Below are 26,040 nucleotides of genomic sequence, written 5' to 3' on the forward strand. Positions count from 1 at the left end.
CTTTACCTCGTCCCGGAAGCGCGAGTGCTTCTCTTGCAGCGTGATCGCTGCACTGTGCACTGGGCACAGTTCCAATACTGTTAATAGGTATGATTGCGTCCAAGATAAGTTCTTTTTGATAGATTAATTTCAATTTTCTTTACCTTAGATTTTTACCGAATTTGCTATGATTTATCTATTATGTTTATTAAATATGTGAATTTTTATCATTATTATAATTAAATTTATTTTTATTATCTTTTTTTATTTTGTTTGTATAATTTATTTATTGTGATTTTTATATGTATATGGTATGATTGAATGTACATGTCCCCTTGAATGTCGTATTATTTCAATACAATTATGGACAAAAAGTGTTAACCTAAAGTTAATTTATTCTACATTTCTCCAACTCACACCGTTCCGAGAATTTTAATTCATATTCTTAAGTATAATACATTATGAGATTCATAAGCTACTGAGCTTTCCAAGCTGGTTAAAATAAACATATCACTTATCAGGAACCCTCAAGATGAAATTCTGTAAACAATATTTAAAGCAATAGTTAAATAAGTTATTATTACAGCTTTATTCCAGACGATAATACATTAAATTATGGTGAATTTATCAATCAAAGTACGAAACAGTATGCTCAGTCCTGAGGAAGTCAGGAAACCTAATCGGTCATTACAATACGTAATTTTAACTTTAATACTGGAGAGTAAAGTTTAGCATATACATTCAGAACTGTTTTGCCTAGCCACGAATCTCACTTAACTGTCAATTCCGCAAGAAATGCCTTAAAATTCAACCCCTGCAAGACCACACACTTATCACTGTATAATCAGTAATTATACTCTTCTTCAGTCAAAGGAACATTCCAGAGAACAAGATATGTCTGAGAGGTCACCTTCAATCCACTGCCGGAGCTCGGCAACGGTGAAAGGAATCTTCAATTTTTTATAGTCTGTGTTGGCACAAGACTTACCTCACTTCACAGTTTCTAAAAACTCCTCATTCCTTGGTTATGCAATAAGGAAAAAAAATCAATTAAGTCTCTCGATAAATGACTGGCAATTCATATATGACAAAAAAAAAATAGAAATAGATTTAGATAACTCATTATCACACTCTAAAAATCATTTAGCTATTATAGCTAGATAATTTTTATGTTATAGTAATAGAACGATATTCTTTAATTGAATATGAATAATTCTTTGCAAGCTTCTATATTTTACAGCCTTTACCTCTTTCCTTTTCTAATTCTTCTTCAACGAATACATCTAAGCATAAACTAAGTGCAAAATATTTTTATAATTACCAAGTAGTTGTAAGGATGGGTAATTCGTAATCATGTGAAATAGTATTTCTGTTCTTGTAAATTTTGTTACTAAAGTTTTGTTATTATTAAATAAATAATTGAGTAAAAAAGAAATCAACTGATATCTCCCAAACTCAGAAAAATTACATAACACTTTTTCTGGTGAGATCGAAAAATATAAGACACGTTCCTTTGGGATGTTTTGTTGAACAACAAAAACATATTGTCATTTGTATTAAATAAATAAAATGGATACAACACAAGTCAAACTATCTAAATGCAAAAATCACTTCTAGTATAGTAGGCGAAAAAATTGTTTTTTCCGGAAAAAAGAAATCAAATCAGTGTTTAGCTTCCTCAAAAACATTTCAATATATATATTTTACCAAGTCCATTTCGCAACATTTGTCGGTCTGAATTGTTAGAATGATGTACCTATATCTTCCAAATGTGTGGTTTCTGCCAAGTATATATTATTTTAACCGGGTAAAATATGTATATATTTTTTTCTAGTAAAAAAAATTTGACCTTCTTTATCAGAAGAAAGTTTCGGTTATTGTTATATATTACACAAAATTCAGATTCTACGCCCGAACCATACCAAAGCATACAAAAATATTTTAGTACAATTCCGACAATTTCTGAAGAAGATTTTTTCAGCTAAACAATCAATTTTACTTACTGTGCGTCGGTGCAATACTGTATGAACAAAATCTTCAAAACAGAAGAATTTAGTCATTTGTTTCACAATCTGACCTCAACGCCTTTTTATTTTTTTAAAATCTCTTTTTTCTAATCTTGCTATTAGGTCAAAAATACAAATAAAAAGTTACAATTAAAAAAATAAATAATAAAAGGAAGATGGTCCGGGTGCGGTCAAAGAAAAACTCAAATAGTAATTAAACTATTTATATTGAGCCAACGGTTCGTCCCACGTTTCAGAGCTTCATCAGGGCTAAAAAAGGTACAAGCACTTAAATGATTTAAACATAAATGATACATTAAATAAGAATAATAAAAATTTATATACCATTAATGAAAACGGATAAAAAGAAGAAATATAAAATACAGTACAAACTAAGAGATGGAAAAACGGGGATAAAAATAAAATTTAGAATAAACGAAGGTAATGAGTAAGACAGAGAGTCTTATTCTTACTTATATTTTATGTTTCATTGTACATTTTTTAACTTTTTCATTTACTTTGTGCATTTATGTTTACATCATTTAAGTATTTGTATTTTTTTAAGCACTGATGAAGCCCAGCAACGTGGGGCGAAACGTTGGCTCAATGTAAATAGTTTAATCACTATTTGTGTTTTTTTAATCCATTTCTATATCCCTGGAATGGTCCATCTTCCTTTTATTATTAAACACAGTCAATCAGCGATATTCCAGTATTGTTACTACTCTATTTACTGAATAAAAAGGTAGTCCAATGTGTAATTTGCTCAATATTTCTTATTTCAAAAACTGTGGTCTCCACTCCAGAATCTATAATTAATATATTTTTTTTATATATGAATATCTACAATTGAATATAATCAATTAGTTTCATTTCTAAGTATTACTTAAAATAGTTTATATTTAATTGACTGTTTGTCTGTAATTCATTTAAACATGAAGCTAATTAATTGTATGCAATTGTGGATTAGCTTAGTTAAAAAAAATATTAAACTATGGAAGCTGAAGACGGGACCACAGTTTCTCCGAAACGAACAAGAAATAAAAATTTGAAATTGGAAATATTGTGTTTTTAATTTTTAACGTTAAGGTAAGATAAAAGATTAAAGAATTATGGGATATTCAGTAAAAAAAAAAAAAAAAAAAAAAAAAGAAATCATAATAAATTATATCTTCTAGAAATTATTTTTAAAAACTCATAACATGTGAGCATATTTTTATACCTTTATACATATGCGTATCAGCGTATATATTTAAGTATATATACCATTAATTAATTGTAATTGATGGTAGATATAATTTGTCCATAAAAGTTTGCCAAGTTGAGGGAGCCCGATACAAGTTGCACAATTAAGATATATGACTCCCGGTCGGGGTAATAGGCTACACCGTCGAGCACTAAAGGCGGCATCAATAAAAAATAAATAAATAAGGAATTTTAAAAGCAAATCCGAATTAAAAGTCGGCCATTAGGAGATAAGGGTACTTTTTCTTTAGCGACTAGTCAATAGACCGGTTCCCTGCTTCTGCAATAAATGTCCGCCACCGCCTCCTCACGGTAACCTGCAAACTATTCTTAAGCTCCAATATTTATTGAAGATAAAATAATATTCGACAATTGATTTTTATTCGTCATAAAGATACAGGCAATTATGTAATTATTCGGGGAAAAAATTCCTGGATCACTTCAGCAATTTAAATAGGTATTTTATTTTACAATCACTAAAAACCTTTCCCTGTCCTCACCACGTATGCCGATGACATATGTGCTCGCAGTTAATAATAATCCTTTACTTGTAGGCTAAACACTCCAATCCCATGCCACGACCATCGAAGAACGGCGTCGAAATTGGAGGATTAAAATAAATCCCATCAAATCATCTATACCCTTCATCGTAAACCTAACGACTGCCCTAAAGTATCCTTTAATAACGTTGCTCTTATTCCTATCAGAGAGATCCGCTAACTTTGACTACATCTGGGCGAACGACTAACTCGGAATCCTCATACAAGACTGAAAAGACAGGAAGCTGCGCGTCGATTCCGACTATTATAACACTTACTAGAAAAACGGTCTAGATTTCCAATCCATTCCAAAAGACTGATCTACATGAATATAAAAAGGCCTAAATGGACATACGGAGTAAAGCTTTGAGTCTTCACTAAACCTTCAAATTTCTGACGTATTCTATTCGTATAATCCAAAATCTTCAATGCTCCTTACTTTTTCACAATAAAATCATCCATAAAGCCCTTAATGATCCATATGTAACCAACTTAGCCCGAACCAGATATCAATCCTTCTACTATAAACTCCTTAACCACCCGAACCCACTAGTTTCTAACCTTGCTTCCCCGCCCAATTCCTAATTCCTCCGAGGCACCAGAGAAGAACATGTCCTCTAGACCTATAAATGTAGATTATGATGTTGGAGCGCTACCAATGGGTAGTTACATGCCTGTATCATACCAATATAATCTAACATTAAATTTACTAGATATATTTTTATGTAAATACAGTCGTTAATGTAAATAAATATTTTTTTATTATTTAAACTTTTACGGTTTAATTATGTTTATAAACATAATTTAACTACTACATTAGTTAATTTCAGCTTACACATTGGGCTATCATGCATAATCATCATTGAACTAGGGCTATAATTAAATATTCTAGTCCATTATGTTAGTAATTGACAAGTAGGCGGACGGTCTACAAGAAAATAGGACTATTGATAATGTGTAATATTTTATAACTGCGACAAATCTCTTAAAACAAGGAAGATACACGTCAAATAATTAAAATGATATAATTTAAAAAATTGGCATTCAGTGAAGTGACATTAATTTTTTTTCCGTGAAAATAGATAAATATTATATTCCTTTAAATATTTATCATAAACAGATAATGAAACGTCTTTGTGTTTCGATTCTGCGTAAATTCTGTCTCTATTTTTTGGCATTTTAAATGTTTTCCCAATCATAATGCTGATCTCTCCTTTTAAAGTCCAGAAGCCGAGGCAGCAAAAAAAAGTGTCCGATTTTGTATTTCGAGACTGGACTGCCATTCAGGTTCTTCAGAATTCAACTTTATAGTTCAACGAATTTGTCATATTTAGCGAAAATTTACTGTCCCCTATTTTTTTGTTACCTAGATATAGTACTGGTACCTAAACTGCACAATACCCATAGAAAAGTAAATTCTGAACTATACACACCAGAGAATTTTTATTCAAGAAAAGTTCAAAATTCTTCATTCAGATTATCGCTTATTTGCTTATCTCAAGGACTAATAGACATACAAATATCTAACAGTATTTAAATTGAAGCCAATTGAATGTACTATGGTGAAGTTTCTCATAATTATCTCGTAGAGATGGCTTAAGATAAATTTACAAATATTTGTAGATTTTGGGTTATTTGAAAGAAAAAACTGTATCTCAAGACCCTAAGTGCTCTATCCATTAAAATCTTAAATTTGCCATATAAAAAATATATCAATGATTTTTCCCTTGTGGTAGGGTTAACAGTACTAAATGAAAAATGAATATACATCTATTAGGAAATGAACTTTCGGTTGGGTTTGCATACAAAATTTTAGTAACTACTTTTCAAGGACATTTGCTACACCTATTGCATAGTTTAAGTAAAAATGAATTTGCTTACTAACAGAAAATAGTGAATAGAAATTAGGACCAATTTTTCAAAGTTCATTGACCTATAAAATTTAATTACGATCTATCCAAGATAACAGAAATCCACATATCTATTCTATAGAAGGAATACTTCCGGTCTAGATCATCTAATTTTTTCTTCAAACCGGACAGGTTTCTGGTTTTGGCCTTAGCTTCCGGTCTACTATACTCTGGGCTTCCAAATAGTTATTTTTTTCGTAATTGATTCTTCTGGACACAACTTTAAAAAAAGATTCCTGCAGGGCTCTTCACTCTCACCTAACATATTCTCTATTTGCATTAATGATTTATCTGATCATCAGCCATTGCTATAAATATTTATTTTTACGATATATAGATTAATCCATCCTTTTATATTCACAACTTTGATATGGCTGTAATGTGACAAAGATGACATTGGTTGATATGAAGAAAAACTAATTGAACCTATTCAAAACCTTTCTCTTCATTTCTGTCTTTACCTTTACCACAGTAACCTCACTATTCATTTCTAAAACCGCCCAAAACCAAATATGAAAACATTTTCCTTTATTTTTTAATCTCTCCTCCAATTTGTGTCCTAGTTTAGAAGTTTTTTTTAATTAAATCGTAAATTGCAATAAAACCGTAAAATATGCCGTACATTTTACGGTTTTATTGCATATTATATGACATATTTCACAGAATAGATCACAGAACGGGCTCTGACGATATGTAACACGTTCCGACCACACCATATATAGAAAAACAGAGTAAGTTCATAGAGCGAAGGATTTAAAAGCTTAATGTTCCATATTTACTATGCGTCGATTTCACAATCAATTAGGTTGATTTTATAATCCATAGGTATGGACTTGACATAACTTTTACGTCATTTTATAATCTATAATACATTTAATAATGCTTATATCTACTAAAATATATTCCTCAACTAATCACAAAAACTATGTGTACAGTTACTTAATAAAAATTAAGCTGACTATACACATGCTATATAAATATTTTTCTTTCTTTTTTTCTGTTAATAATTTTATTTAAGTTAATGAAACGATGTTTTTATAACTTCATTCCAATAGTATTAAAAGTGTCAGTGTAATATATCTTCAGAAAAAAAAGTGTTTAATTTTTTTGAGGATTTTAAATATATTCTACATTTTGGAATGATTAATAAAAAATACATAAATCAACTGTTTCAAGAACGTGGGCCAACGAAAACGCCTAAATAAAATTTAATACCTCCTTAATTATTCAATCAAACCCACACAACAACTAATTAAATTATAATTTATGGGAAATCTGCAATGTAAAGCAGATTCTATCCCACTATCCCACTAGTTCTAGTTTCTGGCCGAAAATATGTAGATTTCGGAAACTAATTCTGTAGGAAACTGTAGGAGGGACTCTAGCCAATTTATTACCCTGCCTCATTTGTAAGGGGTCGTTAGATAGGTTTACTCAGTAGGTGGTATAATAGTCTAGGTTGTTATTAATATTAAATTTCAGTCGTAAAGAAATATAAGATTATGTACACATACATACAGATGATTGATCGTAAGTTAATTTGATGGTAAGGGCTAAAATGAAGAAAAAATAGTAATATCTATTTCTTTATTTTCTGCCGACGTTTCGATCTACGTTATAGGACTTCTCATCAGGGCTGTTAGATGGGTGTGTAAACAGAAACTCCCCAAACTATCATTTGAGGGTTCTCTGTTTACACTCCCACCCAATTTTCTTTCCTCTTAACCGCAGCCCTGACCATCTCCTTCAAAATAAATTGATTTTTTTAATCTAAAAACTGCTATTTTACTCGCTTATATATGGAATATAAAGTAAGGAAAAGTATTGCAATCTTCAAAAATTTCGAGTTCCAGTTTTCGACGGAAAAACAAGTTTTGAGGTCCCCTGAGACCGGAAAACATATTCTCACAAAATGTTAGTGAACAGTCTAGTTCAAAAACAAATATTCGTACGATATTAAAATTATGTATTTAAGTTGGGTATATGTCTGGGGTGTGATTGCAAATGTTTCGATAAAATCGATCAACTGAAGTGAGAACTTAATAGAATTGATAATCCACAATTTTTGTTCAAAACGTCATGATATTAGAAAGGTGATAGTACAATAAATTTTCATTGTATACCTTATAGATGAGGTCTGTAAGACCAGACTACAATAATAAAAAAAAAAAAATGTCTATGTCTATGTTTCATACATAAGGAATATTAAATTGGGATAATCCAAACTGAATTTCTTTTAAAATGAGTTTAGTGAATCATTCAATTGAATTATTACTATCAACCTTTGTGTATTACTATAGACACGAAGCAAGATTTATTATTATGAAGCGTTTATAAACTACATTCAGAAGTTTATATCATTCAAAAAAATTTCGTTGTTGTACATAACTTGGGCTAAAGAACAGACTAGTTTCCATAACCGCACACATAATAGTATCCACTATTCCAACCTGGATTCGGTTATCTAACATACTATCGGACCCTGTTAGCCAAACGGATGCTTTAGCCTTCCCTAGGACAGTTACAACCAACAAAAACCTGTCGGTGGAATCGAATGAAAAGAAGACAAAATAATATTTTTAATCCTAACTTCAAATTAACAACAATTTTCAATGATTAATATTATAATTATTAGAAATTCTCAGATCACGAAGAATTTTTAAGATACAATATTAATAATTGTGAAAGAATTTAATTAATTTTTTAGGTATCTACATATTCTATAGACGCTCAGCTGTTAATCTAAAATCGAGCCGATATCCTAAGTGAATTTTTTGAGATAAATTAAAAATTTCGGTTAATATTTTTTTGTACAGGATCTAGTAGAAAGAGTAATAGAGCGACAGATGAACTTTGTGTACTAAGATCCTATAAAAGTATAAAATTCGTCCAAAAAAACTGTTTGATTTTTTTTATATTTATAAACAATTTTTCCGTTTTTTTGACTATTTCTAGGCAAGAAAAGTTTTTTTTTTATTAGATTAGATAGTAACAACAATCCGGGCGTCAACCAGGTCTATAGTGCCAATAGAAATAAAAGAAATGATAATCATCCTTATATTTTATAAATTTATTATAACAACAATAAATTTATACAGGTACATATATAATGCCAAAGGTATATTTGCCATTGTAAAGTCTTAAACCTTTATACCTTCCATCCGAACAAAATGAAACTAGTAATGGATATCGCTACCCCATCTTGGTGAGGCCGAAGAATGAGATCAAATGATGAGTCGATGAAGAAGGATGATGAGGCATTGGAAAGACGGACCACTGATGAGTGCTTCAGCCTCCGTTGGGACAGATATGACTAATGAAATATCTTATTAGGACTCTAGTCCTTCAGTCGTCTAGCTTCTATTTCTTTTTGGTTCTCCTTCTCATGAATGTCATTTATAAGCGTTGTGAAGTCCATACATCATAGCTCACTATATTGTTAAAAGAGTGACTTCTTCTATTTATTTTATTACTTGAGTAATCTTTAGCTCTCGAGAATGTAATGTCTGGTAAAGTTGTTTAGCACTCCTGTACAGCCTTTAGTAACCTCATTAACTAACATTTCAGAATTCTAGTCCATATAAAAGTATAGAGTTTGTGTAAACAAGTAGATTTCGGAAGCTACCAGTCTGATCAGACAAATTCTTTTAGTTTTAAAAACATTGTTTATTGAATAAATCTGTAGGCTTTAAGTCAAAACGCTACGAGCCAGAGGAACAGAGCAGTATTTTATATTTAAACATTTTATATTCTTTGTTTAGGGAGCGTGGTAGCCACGGAGTAAGGCGCGTGCTACTAACTCCAAGGACCTAAGTTTGAATCCGGCTGGGCAGAAAATTGTATTCTGTTACACTGTAGCCGTGAGTCAACCCTGTGCTGGAGCCCTCCTGAGGTCCACTCAGCCCTTAAATTGGGTACCTTTAATTGGATAAACATTTGGCGGTCGGGCGTGATTCTGACCAAATCACCACCTTACACAACCGTTGTTTTAGTACTTCTTTACAAAGTACTGAACCCCTGACGCTTCATGGGTACAGATTTTAATTTTAATTTTTTTAATATTTTTTGTTTATTCGCAATAATCCTATAACAAAATATAATATAAATACAAACCTTAACGATCTTAATTTTAAAAAAAAATTATGCATGGAAAGGTATTTATAATCGTTAACATGTCTACTTCAAAATCATGGAAAGCACAATACAAATATTTCAAAAGTTTGAAATCGTTATGTTAAAACGTGTCATTTGCGCATAAAATCGGAGGGTGAGAAACATTATTGCTTTTTATTGTAGTTTTAACTCGGTTTCCAGAAACAGTCAGGAAGAAGTATGACTGATCAACTTTTTGTAGCTTATTACTCAAATATATTTTCGAAGGTTAATCTAGGTTTTTGAAGGTTATTACTGTCTTCTTCGTTATCGTATTAGGTTATAATTATGCAGCTATAGTTTTTTTACTGAAATAAAACAAAGAAAAAAATAAAATAGTTTTGGATTCGTCTCTATAAACTTATGACGGGTTTTAATATTACATGAAAATTTACTCTCCTATAAAGTTTAACTCTTACAAAAGCACATAATCTTTTATATATTATGATTAAACATTTTATGTTACCCGCGGATTACCGCTGAGGGGAAGATCAACGAACTACAGAAATAATCCTGTAGAAGTATGATTTTCTGTGGAAGTGCGATTAATTCCATGGCGTAACCATAGGCTATAGCTAGACTATACCACCGTAGCTGGACACATATCAACTTTAATGCCACAAGGCAATCAAAGGCAGAAGACACATAAAGTATAAAGTACTAATTTATATTTTAATGAAGGGGTACAGAAAAAAAGATAAAAAAATTTAATACTGGATATTGAATATCTATGAAATTGTTGAATTACAAGAAATTGAAAGGGACAGTACTATTTATTTTGATATGCAACATGGAAAAAAATAAGATTTAGAAAGAAGCCAAGTGTAACTGTTGATTGTAATGCTTGTGACCATCAATTGAAAAGCACAACAAATTTTATAAATAAATAATTGGGGCAGACTTGTGACTGGCCAACAGAACTAGAGCTTCAAGAAATGTAATAATTCATTAAACTTTTAATTATGATGTTGTTTATTTTACAAAAATACAATAACATTTTTATTTTCATATTTAATTATAAATAGTAAATAATTTTTTATTTAATTATACTTTTAACGGCTTTCTAATAAAAATACTTCAGGAAATATGAAGTTTGAAGATAAGATATCAGAAGTTCGTTAAAGGTGATAAGTGTTAATTTAAATCAGATAAATCATGGCTCTAAAAAACAAGGCACATGGACATGTTTAATTGATTTTGATAATTTATAAAAAGTAATAAATTTATTAATTTTTTTTCTTAACAAACATTAATGTCAACAAGAATTTCAAAAGCTCTCTTCTCCATAACAAGCAGATAAAGGTTTACATGATTAAAAACTGGATTCACAAATATTTACGAATGTCCTATTCATATTTAAAACCACATTCCAGTAATCTTGCAGCACACTACATTTTTGGACATTGCTCTTATGACATACTAATCGATGTCAAAAAACTGATCCTGATCAAAAATGGTAATGCGATCAAAAACATCGCCTAATATATCTTTATCAATGCCAAACATCAAATATTCAATATTAAAAAATAACTAAAATACCTCGAACACGTGTTATTCATAATTTTACATCTCATTAATTTTATAACTATTAACTTAATTTAAGGTTTTTTTTTCTTTTTAGTGAATCGAAATGCCTACCACTTAAATTATAAAACTAACATTAGGTTTAAGAGAAACGGAATTAAAGTTCATCCTGAAGATGCACTTGTATTGCTGAAGAAGATTTAACATTAAGCAGATGGTGCAGGCAAGTTTAAATAGAGCTCAAAGAGACAAATTGTTTTGGTCTACCTGGACTGGGAATAGACACCAAACATCCCTTGCGTGTCAGTCTAACGTAACTGGAAAGCCTGGGAATGTAAACTGGAGCTAACAATAGGCAGTCTGATCTATATTTATCTTCTAGAACAGTCCTCTAGTTCTAGGCCATTAACTAACTTAGCAATCAGTCCTAGAATAACCATTAAAAATTTGGTTTTTTTAGGGAGGGTAGACAAATTTGATAATTGAAAAAAGGAGTGAATAACGTAACAAAGTTATAAACTTTAAGAAAATTGAATTTAACAGCTCTGTATTCATATGCAGTATCCTCTAAACTTCTAACATAAAAAAAAGATGAATTAAACACTATCGTATTTTAATTTTTGATCTTGAGGATAAATGGATAAAAACAAAATTTAGATATATAAAAATAAAAGAAACACAAATATAATTAAAATAAATAAGTCAACTATTACCATAAATACAAATTTGACCAACTATAATTGACATGATTTTTCAATCATTAAGAACAAACATAAAGTATATTTTAAATCCTTAGAAATATAGTCAAAATAGAGTCAAAGTACATATACTTATACATTCATTATAGTTGATCTTATCAATTTATTTATTTATTACTCTGTTTATTCACAATAATACTTTTAAAAAAGTTTTAATTAAACTGCAATATAAATACACATCTTAAGGATTTTATTTATACACATACAGTAAAAACCCATTTGTACGGAACAATTTGGATTCCGAATAACGCGAAATTCCTGATAATGAATAGTATGAGTAGTGAATACAGAATCTTGATATTGTACATTCATTAGAGAAAAGTAAGAATAAATAAATATTTATTTCGAAAATACTCATTTAATATAAATAGGTATATAAGTCAATGTGAACTTATATGTGGAATTTGAAAAGTATCTCACATTTAATTTATTTAAAAAATGCAATTAGGATTTTACGTATGGCACATATTTTTTCTCTTGGCGAAGTTTAATCACTGTTTGATCGAAAATATATCGGAAGTGGTTACGGTGCCCTCTTCACGCTGTATTCATTGGCTCCTTGGCTTTTAGAGGTACACTTAGTCACAATAATATAACTAGAATCACTGCGCCACGAAGGTAAATTATCATAAGAGATGTAGTAAACATTTTTTTAAAATAAATAAGTCCATGACTTAAAAAAGCACTATGCTTAAAACTTAATTAAAATTAAATTATAGTTCTAATTAAAGAACACTTAAAAGGAAAAATATTTTCACCAAGCCCTACTCGATAAATTTACTTTATATAATTAATTATTTTATTTTATTTTTTTTTTACTTTTATTGAAATAATACATTCTGACACACTCAAGGACAAGAGGTATTATGTATGTGTAAAATCATATACATTAAATATAAATAAAAAGTAAATGAATTAATAATAATAATAAACAATAAAATATTTAAGTATAAATTAAAATGGATACAAATAAAATTCTATATACACTACACAAATAAACATAGGCGGATAACTGAGTCAAATAATAGAAAATAAGAAAACAAATTAAAATAAAGCTAAAGATATTTTTTTTACCAATAAAAATTCTACACTTAAAAGGTATACAATTTATATCAAAATTTAAATTTTCCTCAATGGTTTCATATTAACAATCGCGATTAAATTTAACTAATCAATATTTTAACAAATGTAACCAATCTATATGGAATGTTCAGATATTACTTTTTAATAGTATTTTATTTAAAAGTCGATAAATTGACTTTAAATATAAAAATCTTAAAATATCTATCAATGGTTATTCGTTTCAACATTCATCACTTTTAAATAAGAAATATAATATGTTCGTAGGGATTTGGAAATGGATATAAAATTAAAATATTAAACCTTAAAGAGGATGTTGATACTTACATGCTCATTTTATGGCGAAAAAAAATACTGAACTATAAAATAAAAAATAATCGACCAATACTCAATATTACATAATTTAAGCTAAAGAGATTTAAAATAAGGATTATTTTGTAACTAATAATATAGAACTATAACATTACTCAAGCGCTAATTCTACAACATAAGACTTAATAAGAGTTCATCATTTCAAAAATGCCAATGCATTTACCCCGATGACATTTATCAAAAGTGCAATAATTCGTTGATGGAAACCTTCACACTAATAATACGAAATGAACTTCAGATGTTGAAATCAAACTGCCTTGCCATATATATTTTTTCTAATTTAGGACTTTCTAATTGCAAATTAACCGCAATACATGTTAAAAAAAACAGAAATTGAGACTACTTGAGTAAGAAGATTTGTTATGTAGACATTAAAATTAAACATTCTCATTGCGTAAAATGTTATAACATGAATGTAATAATTTTATGTTAAATCAGACTAAAATGTTTCGTGATATTTTTTCTTCTATTTTTCCAAGCTTTTAAAGACTTATCATATATTAATCACGGAAAGAAATCTAAGTAAATGTATAATTCAGCGTAAAAAATATGATTATAGACAAAGCAAAGTTTAATTATTAATCCACACTACTTCACCTACAAAACCAGTATCTTAAAAATTTCTAATAACATTCAAAATATAATAATCATCACTAAATGTTATAAGAGTGAAAGTTGCGAACTATTCAATAAATAGTATTTTAATAGAAATTAATAAAATTTGACTTACTAATGAACATCGTTTCACCTTCTTAGTAATACTATGAACATTGCTATAAAAAATAATATTCATTAATCAATGCATTTACATTGTGTTAAGTGTAAAATGCACTACTTCCGTTATTTGTAAACAAAAATTTATGAAGTGGTGTATGGACTTAATAAGATAGAAAAACTCTTTTTCTAATTATAATCTAAGTAGATAATATAATTAAGCAATAAAAATGTTAAAATCTATATTTATGAATTGTAAAATATGATGATGCATTTATATCATATTGTAAATATTAAAATTTTTATTTTACAGTTTAACTGTTACTTGGGGAATATCATGGCGTCGTAAGACAATTTATGTATAAAATAATTTTTATATTTTAAATTTTCGACAAAATTAGAAAATTTATACCATATGATTAACTTGTTTACCGGCCGTACAAATTAAAATATCTTGGGATACGATTAATTTTAACTCATTTCTTTTTATGGTTATAGATGCCCTTATTACTTAAACTCCTTATTTTTATTAATTTTACAAGAATAAAATAGTTGTTTCGGATGATATAGAATGGATTTTTTATAAATAATGGATTATTTTTTTAAATAAACCGGAAACTACTTAGCCTTCGACATAACAAACTACTAAATTTTAACTTTATATTAATTAAAAATAATAGTAATAAATCGAAACACGGTTGAAGTCAATTGATTTCATATTAAGTAAAGTACTGATGACTTAAATTACAATTGTAGGTAAATACAAATAATAGATACAACTAACGTAAAATTATGAGTTTTTAATCAATCTAGAATAAATTGTAGTAACTGTTCACTAATAGTGCATTTCACCGTTAGACTGCAAAAGTGCTCTCGGCTGTGCTGTCTTGAAGATTGCGCAGATAAACAGTGACTGCGAAAGTAATGACTCAACGCTTTGTTCGTTGGAGCTTGGTGTTTTTAATAAGTGGGTGGCTACTCACAGACAGCCCACCTTCCTCCAGTAAGTTGACGTATAAGGGGTCGTTGAACTCGAACCAAAAAAAAAAGGGATGAAACTAAAAAGACTGAGCCGCTTCCGAACGATCCAAGTCCGAAATCCTCTTAAATCTGATGAAATATCCCATTAAGAATGTTAAATCACCGTTGGGCTAGTCAAGTCCTATTACTCACTCTTCAAATATAATTTATAATTCAACTAGTCCCATCCATTTGGACAAAGAGATGGGGGATGTATTATATTACCTAAATGGAACATAATAAAAACTAAAGTTACTTGTTCCTTTTGTACGTTCCATCATGTTCGTTATATTCATCTGAATCAATATTTATTGTTATTCATTTCATCCACTGCCTACCGTTTATCACTGTTTAATCAATATAATTTTTAAAAACAGTTCATTATTAATAGAGATATTTCAAACTTAGTGCTCACATCTTCTATATAGAAAGAGATATCGAACTCCACACCGAAAACAACAATTATACTAAATTATTCTTCCTGACGCACATTTTTCATTTTCATTCAATAATTTTTTAGTAAATATAAGTACATTTAAAATCGACTATGTATATTACAACATGTATATTTACCATATACGATTATACACAATCAGAACAAGGAGTTTTAAATCTTTTCATATCATTTAAATTAAAGATTAAAATTTGTTTTTCTGGAGGTTATCTTTTTTTCGCGCGTTAACGAAATAAATCCAGAACTCCCCACTAACTCATCTAAATCCTAAAATGCTTCAACTCAATATATTATATATGTTATTCCTTTATATAAGGAAAAACGTAGTTACAAATAAAGAAAAACTTCTCAAACTTTATCTAATATGTTACAACAAAAAATATTACTCATTGATTTACATTCGTATAATTATATGGAGATTAGATTTTTTGTTAATTTAGGGATAAAAAACACAATGAAATCTTAATAGAATTAAAAAAAAAATGAGTTATTAATGATTTAAAATTATAAATCATTTATAAAGTGAGATCATTTTTTTCTTAAGACAAGGTATTAATATATTTTTGTTAAGTTGATAAAAAATTATTTTTATTATTATTATATTATTTTTATTTTATTTTATTATTTTTTGAATAATATTTTTGATATACTAAAATAATAAGTTAAGATAAAAAATATTGTGTAACATTTTCATACTTTTTTCAGAATTTCAATAAATTTATAAGTGTTATTAACAACTTTACTGTTATTTAACTTTTAATGTAATTCAGTGTTGATTGTTAAATATCAATTAAAAATAATAAATAAAAAACCTTATGAACTATATAAACTTATTTTAATATAAAATTATATAATAATAATAAAAACATGTCACAGGTTTATTCTATATTCACACATATTTCACATTCTTAGTAATGTTTTGGCAAATTCTAGGGAGCATTTTCATCTTCACCTGAGTGCAATATATTAAATTCAAACATAGAACTTCTGGAAGTATTTTTAGTAGTTTATTTAAAATTCCGCTGTTGTAAAAGTTGGTTTACTGATGTCGCTTTTCTTAGGGCTCTTATATTTTATATAAATTAGTATTTTATAAAAAAAAAATATTTATGAAAAATTGGTATTACAGCTAAAATCAAACATAGGAAGCTAATAAAAATTTAATATTTGTACAAAACTTTATTTTTTTTAACTAAATTAAAATCGAATTTAAAGTTCCCTTATTTTTAGTCCTTATAGCTATAGAATATTATTATTTAATTTTAAATTATATAATTTTATATGAACATGAGATTCTTTCCTTAGTCTTTTAAAATTTATTAGTTTAGAGTACTGTTAGTAAATGACCACTGATCTTTAAAAAATAATTCAAAATAAGGTGACCAGAATCAGTATAAGGGCCTCTTACTTTGCAACGCGTTACAAAGTCGTTTCATTAAAAGTTGGCCCTATTCACAGATAATTATGTAATTCTCAAAAAAGTATCGAGTATAATTAGTTCATTGCGCAAAAAATAAATAAAGAATAACAATATCAATCATAAAAGAATATGAAACGGGTTTTTTTATTTTTATAATCCCATTATCTCCATCTGCTTGTTATATTTTCTTGGAAAAGTAATTTTAACTGCACATTTTCATTTTAAAGAAGCTTGCATAAAATCATTTCACAATTTCTGAAAATTTTTGATATTTTCAAATTACAAATTAGGCGATGGACTCTCACTTTTTTTTTTAACAGAAATCACATTGGATCTATAACAGTTATATTAATATTTTATAAAACAGTTATAAAATATAATTTCTTACGTTTTATTTTATACAAAAAAATCACGTGATACGATCAGCTATTAGCGTAGTCTATTATAGAGAGGTTATGCTCAAATTGCTCTATTCATTAAGATCCCATTAGGACAGTGTGCTTGCCACCTCGCTTCGTTGCTTTCCTACCCTCGAAGAAAACAAAATGTAACTACCTCAAGAAAAACATAAAACTTGTTATACAAGGTGCGAATGTAACGGTTTTATAATAGGAAGTGACTTTACAGTTTTTACTATCTTACCAACAAAAGGAAACTGAAATGGCACTTCTTCAACGAAAATAGCCACGAAGGCGATAACTGATGCCAACTAGTGGAATAAAAAAACAGTTTGAGGTTTTCAATAGATGGTTCAACTGGATAGTGGAATAAGAACAGAAAAAAAAAATTACTATTCGATATTCCATAACATTTAACTTTAATAGTGTAACAATCAAGAACATTTATTTATAATATTTCATTCGTTTTTTATTGCTGATCTCAAACAAACGAATGTTTTATTCAGTTACAAGCAGAATAAATATTTAATGAAATAACCATTCTGCAAAAAGACACTGTTATATGTAAATTTAAAAAGTAGTTATATTATTAAATAAAAAATATATTTATTTTTAAATAATGGTTATAGTTATACCATTAGTATTGCGGTGGCCATCTTGGTATATCTATCCAATGCCATCGAGATCTGTAAACAATGTACGGCTAATCTGTTTACCTTTACTACTGAAGTATGGTCAAATAGTTATCGTTTTAACTGCTATTTAATGTTATCTCTAATTAAAATTTAAGTGAAATAACAATGAATGATTAAAAAATATATATATAATAATATAGAAAATGTTCAACTGTTGTTTTAGATTAAGACTTTAAACCTTCTAGCCTTTAGTTATGCAATATGGAGTTTCTATATTCAAATTACAGTAAATTTATAATTGCATACTCTTATGGATATGAATGGTGATAAATAACTCTCTTGTTTATTTAATTTTATTTATTTATTTTTTATGAAGCATTTTTTTGAACTCACTTTTTGATCAATTAATTTTCTTTGTTCATTCTCTTCAGGGTCGAAATCAAACTATAAATGCAAATTTCAAAGAAAAATATTTTAAAGTTTACAAATAGAAGTCAGATATATCGATATTTATGTCGAACTTCTTTGGAAGGAGGAGATGGGGAAGAGGTTTTGCATTGAACTGAAGGGTAGGGTAATATAAATTCGTAGATTTATAATAGCGCTAATTGCAATAATTAAATATTCATATATTCATAAATACAAATACATAAAATATAAATTATAGGAGTAAATCAAGAAAAAAAAAGAATTGTTTTAACATACAAAGGTAGGAACTAAATCAATATTTAAATGAATTATTAGAAGTTATTATATTATTTTTTATTATTTAAAAACAAATTGTCACGGAGAATAAGATAGTAATTAATTAAATTGATCAACATACAAAAATTGGAAAAAAAAAATCAAAATTGTAATAATAATAACTAGGGAAAATTAAAATAGAGAACTTTTTTTGAAGGTTTATATAATTTTTGTTTTTTAAAAAATATCGCTTTTCAATACTCACAATTTAATATTGATATTGTACTTTATCGAATAAATAATATTAGTAAAAAATATCGATACTTTAAATAAAATATATCTATATTTTTATAACACCTTTAGTTTCTACAACTTCATGTTCCAACAAGTCCCTGACAGCTCTCCACTAGAGAAGTCCTGCCACGGACTAGAATGCACAACACTATATCTTTGTTTGTCAGACACTTTTTCCTTTTTAGATTTCTTGACGTCCACCGTGACTGCTTTGGACCACCATTGGTGGATGACGTCCGTTCATTTAGTTTATACTTTGTCCCTTTCTTGAACTTTACCAATTTTACACTTTGACTTTATATTCATGAAATCTCTTTCGATACCATTCTGGATGGTGCTAGACCACAGTGAAGACCATGCTTAGATGCTGTAAGTCGTCACTGTATAAATCTAGCTGTCGAAAACCAGTCTTTTAAGGTCTCCAGTCATAATGTACTTAAGCGACCAAAACATGTTCTAACCAAAAACAACTCACCTCTCGACCTCCTATTTCTTATCTGAAAAGGACAATTAACATATTGTTCTCTCAAAGGTGTGAAAGCATATTTTTATTTTTTTCCCCTATTAAAAAGACACTTTCATTACAAAGCCTTAAAAATACAAGAGCATTTCTGGTAAATACTTCAGTATTTACCGTATTCTACGTCACAGAAATTCATTTCTGTGACATAGAATACGATGCGATCTATGAAATATAAGAATTTTTCTAAAAATTTAAATTTTATACTGCAATAAGTCAAATAAAAACTATCAGAAATAATATCGATATTTTAACACAATAAGGTATGAAAAACTTGTTTAAAAAAACAAATGAAACTTATTTTTCCAAACAACAAGGTTGAACCAATCTTCGTGGTTACTTCCAGCTGAACATAAAAAAAAAAAATTGAATTTTAGTTGGTATTTTTTTCTTTAATATCTTTCCATTTTTCATGTAACATTTTTTTTTTTTTTTTATTAGCCTCTTTTTTTCTTCTTATTTTTTTTTTTAACTTAACTTTAAAATATATATATCTTACGAGGCTTTAGGCTGTTCGTCTATTTTCAGGTCTTGATTCTATTTTCAGTATTGTTATAGTTTACGTTATTCTTTAATAATTTCTGTTTAAGGAAGTACTGTTTTTAGAACCACTGTTATACAAGAAGTTTTTTTTCAAAATCACGCTCACTCAACCACCAGATTTTTCCCGATTTAAGGATACCCACTTTATGAGGCTGACTGGACTCCAGGAGGGCTTAAAAATTAAAACTTTTAAAATTTAAATTGAATTTGAAAAACCTAACCTAAGAAAAAATTTCGACCTTTAAATTTTATTGTAAATTTAAACATTTAAAATATGACTGAATAACAATCGGAAATAGAATATAAAGGGATCATGAAATAATAATTTAAGGATATTAATGGAAAAAAAAAATTAGAAAAAAAAAACGCAAGATATAAAAATAACACCAGGAGATAGAGGAACAATCTGAAACGTCGGAAGGAATAATATTGTAAATTTAATAAGGTAAAACGCTTGAAACAAGATGGCATATAAATAACTCAGAAGGAAGGAAAAACCCAGAAAATAACATAAATTGGTGCCTTAGAATAAGAAAACTCCTCAAAAATTTGCTATTTTACTTACTACGGCAATCCCTTCTATATTTCTATATTCTATAAAACATGTAAACAAACAATTACATTAAGGTGATCAGTTGAACATTTTCCATCTTCTTGTTATTTCTGATCTTTGGTTTTTTTTTATTTATAACTATTATTTTTCGACTTAAATAACAGTTAGCTACCTAAAAATATAATTAAGAATTGTTTGTATAATTAATATGGCCATAATATCGATGGAATTTTATTTAGATCTTCCAAGAATCTTTGGATGTTAACGGTAATAGGCACTATACCAGTCTGTATCTTTGGAATCCAACACTAATCACCAAAAATAATAAAAGAAATTTACAAATTAGGGATGGGAATTAAAGGCTCTAAGAATATTTTCGAAATTCGAGAATCCAACCTCCACGAAACTAGAAACAGGCCCCATTAATAACTTCGCTTTCGTATTTAAGACCTAAGAGATATCCTCGAGAATTTAATTAGCTCGGCATATAAGAATATTCAGATGAGAAAAATAGTATAAAACTCAACACGAAATACTCCTTAGGGGTTCTTTTTCATCGGGTGTAGAAAAACTGCCGTGACACGGACACATAGATCTATTAGGATGGGAAGGAGGAGAAATTGAGCCATAAATCCGCTCACCTGGACCAAAGAGGACCGAAGACAGCCATCGCCGCAGGATACCAAAGGCTGAAGACAGGAGCATCCATCAGGAGAAATTAAATTAGGGAGGGGATTAGTCAAAGAGGATGGCCGATGATTGATGTTCATCGCTCCTGGCGTCGAATTATCGGCTACGACTCGAAAATCGAGCAGCTTTCGAAGCATCCATCTTACGAGAAATAAATACTGTAAAGGCAGTACTTAGCCTAGAAAGAGGACAGGCATTTGTTTGAAACCAATATCACCGGATTTTAAATCAATATTTCTTGGATAATTATTATGCATTTGTGTAGATTTATATTTTGTATTTATTATAGAACATGGATACCAATAAATAAAAAAATTAACCTTTATTGTTAATGATAAAATTTGTAGATAGTACAATAAAAATTTAAAAAGCATAACTCCAGATATCATTCCTTCCATTACAAACTCTCTATCCACCCAAACCCACTAGTTTCTAACCTTGCTTCCTCTTCCTTGCCTGAAAAGAAGATGGCCACGAGACCTGCTAATGTAAGACGTCATTAAAGTGCTACCAACCGGTAGTTACTCTACACGCCTGTAAAGCTCCATTTTACCTGAGATCAAATTTACTAAATATTATAATGTGCAGTTGTAAATAACAATAAATAAATGAAAAAAAAGTTAAATAACCGAAGAAAGAGTTATTCCCACCAAATATAAAATATTTAGTATGAATTAAAATTGACTAAAACCCTTGCTAAATCGGTGAGTTGAGAAACACCATAAGTTACTCTTTCCGGGGGAGGTATAAAATTTAGCTGGTTTTCATCCTGTTGAGAAAGAGAGAAAACTGGTTTTTCGAATGTTACCAAAATATTTTAATTCATTTATAATCTTTAACTTTCTTGAGACTGGTTAAATAAATAATTCAATTTTTGTCTCAACACATTTTATTTTTGCTATAAGCCCGACGTTTCGGCCAATCCGGCCGTCCTCAGGGACATATTCTTTGATGTAAAAAATTTTTCCTTCTACTTTAACTAGTTTAATAGATAATGATAAAAGTTCTAACATAAAATTAGGGCTAATTTCTGAAAATAACAATAAAAATTCTTCTTTAATCTTTAAATAAAGTATTTTATTTATATTTTAGTTATTGTTGTGATAAAGCATAACAGTGTAAACTGACTGTGATTAAAACTTTTAATGTTAATGTGGAAAATTGACAAAATGGGATGATTTTTGACAGATATTATTGATCTGGACAGAGTAGCCTGGATGAAATTTTTTTAAAATTGATGTGGTGGTATATTTGTATTTAAGATTGTCCTTGAGATTGGTCGAATTGGCCGAAACGTTGGAATTTAAAAGAAATATAGATTGTTTTAGGACTTACTTCATTTAAACAATAATAACCAATCTCAAGAAAGTGGAAAGATTATACGTAATTTGTTTTTGTTGTTAATCAAAGAAGATTTATGTTTTTGTAGCCCCATAAAAACAATCAAAGAAGATTTATGTTTTTGTAGCCCCATAAAAACAATCACGTATAAATTTTGTATAATTAACCCAAGGCTTAATTTTTACTACCTCTACTTTTTTTATCGGCTTTATTCAATTTGTTATTATGATGCAAAATGAAAATTAATGAATGAGTCGCGTTTTAAGACTGTTCTTCATTTCTACAATACGTTAATTATACCGGTTGCTGGTTTTATATCAGAACAGAGGTTTATGGAGGTGTAAATCAATTTTATTTTAATGGTTCATAAGATTTACAACCACAATGTCTATTTAGTCTGCAATCTGGGGGAGCTGCATATATCAATAAAACATGAATGACTAGAAAACATTAGATAACATTAGATATTTTGTTTGTGCTCGTTACCGTAAAGGAAAAAAATTGAAGATTTTTTTTTATTTTTTAATAAACATCGTTTCAGTAGTGTATGAACGGGTAAATATAAACACTATATGGCCATAAATTTAAAATCGTGAAATAAAAGTCATTTATATTGCCCATTTTATTGTATCTTTTGTTTGAGATCTTTTATAAAACGATATTGCTTAAAAGGAGCAATATGCTAATAACAACGTTATACTTGGCCTTAATAGAAATTTGGCAGGCTATAAAGGAAAACGTTGTAAATAAATTTGTTTTTGAAGATGAGTAACAACGGTTTCTGATTGACTTGTGAAACGATGTTAAAATCAAATTGGGAGAAACATTCATTCATACTGAGCATATTCATTCCTAGTTGCATTCCTACTGCAGGTCAAAAGTTTAACACTACTATTCCTGTTGAGTAAAAACTGGCAAGATGATACATGTACATTTCCATTATAATCTATAAATTTTTTATTTGTAATTTTATTTTTAGATTGTAAGATATTAAGGCTGTATAAGATACTAATTTTTTCCTATGACTATTATCTTCCAATATATCAGCTTAAAAAAATAAAAATGTGATGATATATAAGCTCAGAATTTCAAATTAACTTGTAAGATCCCTATTGAATATTTTTACAACCCAATAAATTTAAAACACGCATATTAAATTTAATAAATTACTACAGAGTAGACCAATAATTATCGATTCTGTTCTCACCTGTCTTGAACCCACGCAAGGATATGTCCTCACTCCAATGGTGAACTAAAAAAGAGAAAAAAAAATCAATCTTAGTCTAGTAAATAAAAATTATGGCAAACTCATTAAAATGAGCATTAAATTAATTTATTTTGCTTATTATATAAAATGGCATTTAAGGAATGTAAAAAAACTATTCATTTCATTTCTTTTTTAATTACTCAGATATTTAAATTATGTATTTCTGCCAAACCTTACAAGACGAAGTGGGTACCAGAGATGGCATTTATTTCTTTTAAGTATTATCGTACATATATTTATCATGGAACTATAGATCACTTTGCCGGATTCTTAAATTCTTACTGAAACTTTAATATAAGTCATTCAAAAATGAGAGAGGTTTCAGACCTCCGATAGGGGTAAATCGGCGAATCGAGACTATTCAAATTCCATTTTGTAAATTTCGACACGGACATCAATACCCATGTATTTTCCTTGTGGAACGATCTTGTGTTTTAAAGCCCAAAAATGAAAGGTTTTTGATATAGCGCACGAATTAGATTCAGGTAAACACTAAATAGATCTAACGATAGCCACCATGGTTGCCATGGGATACTCAACACAGTTGTTTCTGTCTTTCGCAAACCTAACTCCAAAGGACTGCTTAATATAAAAGGATCTTATAGTACAAGAGGCCAAGAGGAGAAAGAAGTCAGATATTTCACCCAAATTTTTTATTACTTTAATGAAAACTATGTATAATTACTAGTCAAAATTGATGAGTCTGCCAAGTATATGTAGGGGGGATAAAAAGTGGCGGATTTAATAAAAAACGTTAAAAATAATTAATTTTTCTTTCAAATCTCCATATCTTTAAAACTACCAAAAACAATAGAAAAATCTAAGAGAACATAATTTAAAGTAGAGTAAATTTGCTAAACTGTAAGCCCTAATAGAGCTATTTACGTTCAAATTTCTAGAGATGTAGCTTTTTAAAAAGAAATATTTCATAAAAATTTTGTACAGAACGTACTGAAAGAGAAGTGAATTTATTTTGAAAAATCTATATCTCAAAAACCTTTTGACGTACAGATGTCTGTTAGCTCTCAAACTAAAGCTAATTTAATGAGCTATAAAGTAGTTTAATACGTTTATCGTCGTAGGAGCAGTAGTTTTCATGATATTTACTAAAATAAATTGATTATAGTTCTTCTGACAAATTTTCATTTGCCAAATTTATATTCATGTGTGAATATCATAAAAAATAATACCCCTACGAAGATAAGTGTCATAAACTACTTTATAGTAAGCTAAATTCCCTTTATTTTACTGACATATATGCGTCTTATGGGTCTAGAAATATATTTTTTCAAAAATCAAACATTTTATACGAACAACTAGAAATTAACAGTATGTAAATTTACAAGATCAAATATCATAAAAACTACTACTTATACAAAGACAAACGTTATAAACTATTTTATAATAAATTTAAGTAGCTTTAATTTGAGTGTTAAAATTACGTCCTATAGTTCCTGAAATAAAATTATTCAAAACTCAAATTTATTGTCTGAACAACTATAAATCAATTTATTTTAGGAAATATCACGAAAACTACAATTCCTACGAAGTAAAATTCATAAATTACTTTATAGTACGTTTAACTAACTTTAATTTGAGTGCTAATAGACGTCACATAATTCCTGAGATAAAGATTTCTACTAATACTAAAACTACTGATCTTTGAGAAGATTTTTAAGAAATATTGCTTTTTAAAAAGCTATATCTCAAGAACTATTGGACGTAAATAGTTCTATTAGGGCTCATATTTCAGCAAATTTAACTCTCCTTTAAATAATGTTCATTTTGATTATCTAGTGTTGTTGGTAGTTTTTAAGATCCGAATACAAAATTAATGTTTTCCTACTGAAGGTCAAAAGTTTAACACTACTATTCCTGTTAGTAAAAACTGACAAGATGATACACGCATATTTCCATTATAATCTATAATTTTTTTATTTGT

At 28.5% G+C, this 26,040-nt stretch overlaps 1 protein-coding gene across 3 annotated transcripts in view; it reads right to left on the reverse strand.

The window, feature by feature from the left end:
- Positions 1–26,040, reverse strand: part of LOC106681895 (cadherin-99C) — a 430,333-nt gene that overhangs the window by 233,538 nt on the left and 170,755 nt on the right. For 2 of the 3 annotated variants that reach the window (XM_014422457.2, XM_014422455.2), the window contains exon 3: positions 24,039–24,083. The exons of the other annotated variant lie outside the window; for it this stretch is intronic. The gene's annotated coding sequence lies outside the window, so the exon portion shown is untranslated. The remainder of the gene's footprint in view (positions 1–24,038; positions 24,084–26,040) is intronic. 3 annotated transcript variants of the gene reach the window in all.

Source organism: Halyomorpha halys, unplaced genomic scaffold, assembly GCF_000696795.3.
Source record: "Halyomorpha halys isolate HHAL.00 unplaced genomic scaffold, Hhal_1.1 Scaffold373.1, whole genome shotgun sequence".
NCBI lineage: Eukaryota > Metazoa > Arthropoda > Insecta > Hemiptera > Pentatomidae > Halyomorpha > Halyomorpha halys.